At 42.9% G+C, this 6,794-nt stretch overlaps 1 protein-coding gene across 1 annotated transcript in view; it reads left to right on the top strand.

Moving 5' to 3' along the window:
- PTGER2 (prostaglandin E receptor 2) overlaps window positions 1-6,794 on the top strand; it is a 46,298-nt gene that overhangs the window by 1,967 nt on the left and 37,537 nt on the right. The gene's annotated exons all lie outside the window — the stretch shown is intronic.

Here is a 6,794-nt window from a genome sequence, read left to right on the forward strand (position 1 = left end):
GCACCCGGGACCGCGTGGAGCCCGGCGCCGGCGAGAGGGTGGCGTCCCCGCCGCCCCTGGAGGAGCTGGATCACCTCCTGCTGCTGGCCCTCATGACCGTGCTCTTCACCTTGTGCTTCCTGCCTCTAATTGTGAGTCGCTCCTCGCTGAGGCCGCGGGTGCCGGGAGCGCGTAGCGCTGCGGGCGCGGGTGCGGGGCCGGGAGGGTGGAGCGCGCTGGACGCGGCGCCAGAGACGCTGCGCCCCGGGCCAGGAGGGCTGGTGGCTGAGCTCCCCACGTCGGGTTCCCTCCCTCCACTGCCCCAGGACACAGGACCAGTTTGTTGAGTGAGAAGAGGGAAAGTCAGAGAAAGCCGGGGAAAGACCGAGTCCCTGGGTGGCCCTGGGGCCCCGCGAAACCTCTCGGGTTGGCAGAACCCTTTCCTCTCTGCTTCCCTCTGGGAAGGTTGGAGTTATTTCTGCGACTAAGAACTTCAACAGGGGTCCTCTCCTGCTTCCGGGTGACTAACGTTTGATTTCATTAGACCTGTCCATGCTTGTAATGGCATCCGTAGTGATCGAATGGGATCCGGGAGTTCTGCTCCCGGGTTTTGGCGTGGAAAGGGAATCAGGGAAGGTGTGATTGTGGTGTGCAGAGGCGAGTGGCTGAGAAGCATAGGTTTAGTTTTTCCAAACTCCTGCGTGAGCTTAGAGGAGGCCGGTGTTGTGTCTGGTGCTGCTGCCCGAGTGGGTCCTGGTGACTGGGGCGGAGAGGCTGTTGGGAAAGTACTTTTCAGTCACTGGTGTCATTTTGACAACCTGTCTGGACAGGTTGGTTTTCTTTCTGTCTTGGCAACCAAGGTGACACGAAAGCCATTATCTCTGGTTTCAATTAACTAAAGGGGGTGGGGGTGGAGATTGAAGGTATTTCCTCCTGGGGTCCCAGCCAAGACCGGGGTCGCCAAGACACCTGAGAGTGCGGCTGAGGCTTGAGAAAACCTTTTCAGTGTCACTCTCCACACACCGCCCCCCGCCCCCGCCACTCCCACCGCCGTGTACTTGTTCAACATGAGCAACATTTAAACACATGTTCTGCCAATTCAATGCCTTTGGAGCTCTTGAGACTTCTGTGAATAGGAGAGTTACATTTCTTGTAGCAATTTTGGATGTTACCTTCAAGGGTGGATGAAAGTGACATATGATGTGATTTTCCCTTAAATGAAGGCGTTAAGGAGTGTGTATGTGGGGGGAGGGGGGTGTCTATAGCTTCATCATGCAGAGTTAGGATCAGAGCACCCAAAAGTAAGTCAGTAAATCTGAAGCTATATAAATAGGTATGGATATAGGTGTAGATATTTAGCAGTGGTTCTCAAATTTCACCAGGCTCCGAATCATCAGCAGGACTTCTAAAAAACATAGCGAGCTGGACTCCATTCCCCAGAGTTTCTGAGTCAGACGTTTTTGAAGAATTCTCATTCTTGGCGAGTTCCCAGGCGAGGTGGGAGCTGCTGATCCAGGGATCACATTGGGAGAACCACACTCTGAAGTAGGACTTGGCCAACCACAGCCCACAGGCCAAGTCCATCCTGCCCGCTGTTTCTGTACAGCCATGAAATTAAGAATAGTTTTTGCAAATGAACACTTGCAACCAATTTGATGATAGGTCACACGAACTCTGAACCCCCAGTTAAGCCAAACATTATTCCAAGAAAAAAAGATTCTTATTATTCTCCTTAGTAGACATGTATTACCAAAAAAAATTAATAATAATTATACTGAATTATTATTACAGTAGAGGCTGGGTGCTCAAATTCATGCATGGCTGGGGTCCAGGCGGTTGGCCAGCAGCCCCGCCCCTGGTTGAACTCCCCAAGGAACTCCCCGTGGAGGGAACAATTTGCATATTACCCTTTTATTATATAGGATTTTTAATTTCATTAATAAAAGTTGTAGGACATGTGTCTTCTCTCATCATATAAGTACCCACCGAATATTCACTATTTGCTTTTTATCCTATAAAATAGAAAATATTTACTGTCCAGCTCTTAATAGAACATGTTTGCAGACCCCCTGCTCTAAGCAACAGTCTTATTTACTTCTGCTGTGCTAAAAGCCGACCATAGCCAAGTGCCTGGCTATGATACCCTGAGTTTGAGTGCTTTAGGTAGAACAATGCCGAAAGCAGCATAACACAGTGAAAGAACATCATATCCGGATTATCTCCAAGGGAAGTTAAGTGGCTCATATGGGATTGCGAGGATTGATGGGAATAGTGGATTTGAAAATGATTTCCTAAAGAGTGTGTAAAATTCCAAAGATATGCAATGCAGACAGCATTCTCCACAGGAACTATCATTTTCTGGAAAGGGTAGGAAATCTGCATCAGACACAGGTGTGATTAAGGTGCGTTCCTTACTAGCTATGATAGCAGCTTAGTTACCTTTCTAACCACAATTTCTCTCAGACAAGGATAACCATACTTGCTCTGTAAGATAGCTATAAAGATCTGAAGATTTTATATATCCATAATATACATATACACACTTTGAATAATTATAAAGGCAGTATTGTTAAAATACATTCAAAATTGAGCTATCAGCTATTAAAGTGTGGATACATTTTTGGGGGAAACCCTGTATATATAGCACCTACCCAGGCACCTGGCCTAAAAAAATAGTGTCATTATTATCCCTAATTATTATTATTTCCACTTATTATTGCCTGCTGGCCATAGGACATTAAGAAATATGGTCGCTGGATGGACATGGAGAGCATTATGCTAAGTGAAATAAGCCAGTCGGAGAAAGATAAATATAACATGCTCTCATTCATTTGTGGAATATAATGAACGACATAAACTGGTGAACAAAAATAGATCCAGAGACAGAGAAGTATTGAACAGACCATCAAACTTCAGAAGGAAGGTGGGGGGCGGGGGTTAAGATATCAACCAAAGGACTTGTTGCATGCATATGAGCATAACAGATGGACACAGACACTAGGGGTGTGAGGGCATATGCTCGGGGGCAGGAGTGGCAGGGAGGGGTCAAAGGGGGGAAAGGAGACATATGTAATACTTTAAACAATAAAGAAAAAAATAATAAAATGGATAAAACAAACAAACAAAAAAGAAATATGGTCTCCTCAGGAGATAGCATTATATTCTAAGGTAATGGTTCTCAAACTTGTTTTAGTCCAAGGACACATTTTACTCTTAAAAATTATTAAGTACCCAAAGAGGTTTCATTTATGTGGATTATATGTATCAGTATTTCTCATGTTAGCAATTAAAAATAAGAAAAATTTTAAAATATGATTTCAAAACAAGTTAACAAACTGTACTTCTTGTATTTTTGCAAAGATGCAAGGAGAAAGCTGGGATTTCAAAAATGATGAAGTGAATGATAAAGATAGCAGGTAAAACAGAAAAACAAAAGCATGTTAAGAGCACAGAGGTACAGAGAACAGTCTCTGAAAATGCACATAGAAAGCTCTCTAGAAAACACAAGAATACACCAGCTCGTATTCCATTAGCCCTGGCAATGGAATGGATGTCATCATACATCAGGTAGCCTCCATAAAACTCACTGTGTACCTATGAGAGGATGAAAGGCAAAAAGGCAAACCATGTCTTTTTTATGAAGATAGTTTTGACCCTGCAGTCACACTGAAAGGGCATTAGAGACCCCCACACTTTGAAAATCGCTCTTCAGGGAATGGATCTAGGGAAAGGGGGGAAACTTTAAGAAACACTTGTATTCATAGCATAAGTATTGCATTTCATTAAGCTGATGAAAAGCGTGTTGGAATATGCTTTTTAAAATTAACTTTGCTGTGATGCTGAACTAGAACATGACACTTAACTAGATTGAATTTTCAAATTTCCAATTTGATACAGTAAGAAGAAAGTAAGCAAATACATGAGCTTTAGAGGCCGTTTTCAGCACGTTCTCTAACGTGGGTAACATATTTTCATCAAAATTATATTTATCTTAGAAAACCACAATGTATTGGAGGTTGGTAAGGAGCAGCGGTGGGTGAGAGAGGATGTTCGTGTGTAAGTTAGAGGTAATAATGGAGAGGTCCAGCAGCCACGTGGAGATAAGTAATTGCATATATCCCAGTCCATGGAGTCAGAGAAGTGGTGGAGGACATCCTGCATGTATTGAGATAACGCCTGTGTGTGTTTCATTTTGATGCAGAAAGAAGGGGCAGGATGCTCTTTCCACAGGAGGCTCTTAGAGGCATGTCAGGATTGGTAGGAAAGAATCGGGCCCAGCGGAAAGGGTCAGGGGTGGATTTAAAGGGCTAGAGCAGAGGGCAGAGTATTGTGAAGGGTGGACTGGATAGAAGAGGGCCTTAGAATCAAGAGAGCTCTTGAGAACGGAAATATCCCGCTAAGATAGGTCTCCAGAGTTGGCAATAGCAACATTTCCTCCAGGACTTCTAAATCCAACAGAGGGCGCTTTTCTCACACCGATTCTCTGTGTAAATTGACTTTAAAAAATGCCAGTGTATATTCTGAGGTTATTCAGTATTTTAGCCTGTCTTATAGAAGCAGTTTATAAAGTATGTTCTAGAGCAGTGATGGCAAACCTTTTGAGCTCGGCGTGTCAGCATTTTGAAAAACCCTAACTTAACTCTGGTGCCATGTCACATATAGAAATTTTTTGATATTTGCAACCATAGTAAAACAAAGACTTGTATTTTTGATATTTATTTTATATATTTAAAAGCCATTTAACAAAGAAAAATCAACCAAAAAAATGAGCTCGCGTGTCACCTCTGACACGCATGTCATAGGTTCGCCATCCCTGTTCTAGAGAATACTTTTGCTGGACAGAGATTTTTCAGAAGTCAAAATTGTGTTCAAATTGATAATTTGTAAGAATTAATAGAATGTGTACTTTGATCACTGCCATAAATGAAGTTGTCATATTGTTAGTAAACTAAAAAGTTAAAAATAAATTATATTAAATTAAAAGTCCAGGTATATATCAATACACTTCTATTACAAATCAGGTGACTTGAAAATATAATTAACCTAATAATATGCAATAGGATTAACTTGGACAAATACTGCTTAAAAATAAAATAATTTGTTTTAATTATACATGTACCATTCATTTACCAAGGTCCCAGCTAGTCTAGTATTTTCAAATACTTGGGATTACATTTTGCTGCACTACACTTTGAGGAGAAAGGAACAAATGTAAAGATGGACTCATGTAAGCGTTTGCTTTTTAAATCAACCAAATTGCATAGCCTGTTGTCAGCCATTTATCCATCCAGCACATGTCTGTTACCTACAACAGTCAATATACTGTAAGTCGTTGTAGAGATATAAAATGAGAAAAACATCACATTTGCCCACACAAGCTATAATAACGGGATGGGTGGGAGTAATTAGGCCAATAAGGGAGTTTAGAGAAGGAAAAGGTCCTCTCCTAGTTGATAAAATAATAACAATAATAGCTAATTATTGAGTTCCCATTATATGCTAGGACTTGTTGTCAAAGTTTTATTCATACCATGTTATTCAAATTTCCTGACAATCCTGGAAGGTAAGTACAAGTATCCCTACTGTGTAGCTGAGGAGATGGAATAACTTACCCGAAGTCACACAGCCAATGAGGGGACTCCAACCAGGAGACTCAGGCTCGGAAGTTGGTGTGCATGGCCACTACTACTTCACTGGGACTCCCTGAAGCGGATGATACTTGAGGTTGGTCCTGAGAGGCAATAGGATTTGGGCAAGCAATCAGTTTCCACTTCTAAAATGGAGATAATGGTTGTACTTCCTTCATGGGATTGTTATGAGGATGAAATGATGTTTTCAAAGTAAAATGCTTAGAACAGGGCCTGGGGACATGAGCATTAGCTATTATTGTCACTATTAGTATTATTAAGCCCTGATTATGCGAGAGGTCTTCCAGTCACGGTATATCTTCCTGAGTGTACTATATGGGAGTGGCTGAGGCCACTAAAATGCTCTGTAGAGAGAGAGAGCAAAAAAGTAAGGAAACAATGATGGGAAAACACATCTTCTCCAGCAGATGTCCCTTGATTGCCCTAAGTGGGTGTGGTCTCTGCACTTATTCATGTCTCCTCCCACCAATGTTGAGTTAGCCTATTTCCTGTCCCATTAGGGTCCATTTTGTCCCATTATGGATTTAGAATCTCAGTAGGTACCACGAGTATAATAGCATCATGAAAAAGTGGCTGGCCTCCAGTGGAGCGGGAGGTAGTGGTAGTGCTGGGCTAGGCAGCAGTGTTGGCTGAATGGCAGGAAAAGCCCGTCAGTAGTTTGCAGGCTCTGAGGGGGCCACAGAGACCTCAGAGAGGATCAAGGCAGTAGGAGTGACTGGGCACAGGTAAGTAGGCTTATATTTCTATGTGTGTGTGTGTTTTTAACACACAGTGTGAAAAGAGGATGTTGACCTCAGAAAGGTAACCATCTATGCTAAGTAATTAACATGAGTTGGCCAGGTCCTTTCGCAGGTCTCCTGTCTTTCATTCGAGTATTTCCTGTCTCTTCACAGCCCCTAGACCAGTGGTTCTCAACCTTGGCTGCACATTAGAATCACCTGGGAAACTTTTTAAAATCCTGATTTCTGGGCCTCATCCTCCGGAAATTCTGTCTTTGTTACTAATGTTGTGGCCCCACCCCATAACAAAGAAATCCCTGTGGACTGAAGGGTCTCGGTTCAATTCCAGTCAAGAGCACATGCCCAGGTTGTGGGGTCAATCCCCAGTAGGGGGCGTGCAGGAGGCAGCCAATCAATTATTCTCTCTCATCATTGATGTTTCTCTCTC

The sequence above is a fragment of the Myotis davidii genome, unplaced genomic scaffold (assembly GCF_000327345.1).
Source record: "Myotis davidii unplaced genomic scaffold, ASM32734v1 scaffold847, whole genome shotgun sequence".
NCBI lineage: Eukaryota > Metazoa > Chordata > Mammalia > Chiroptera > Vespertilionidae > Myotis > Myotis davidii.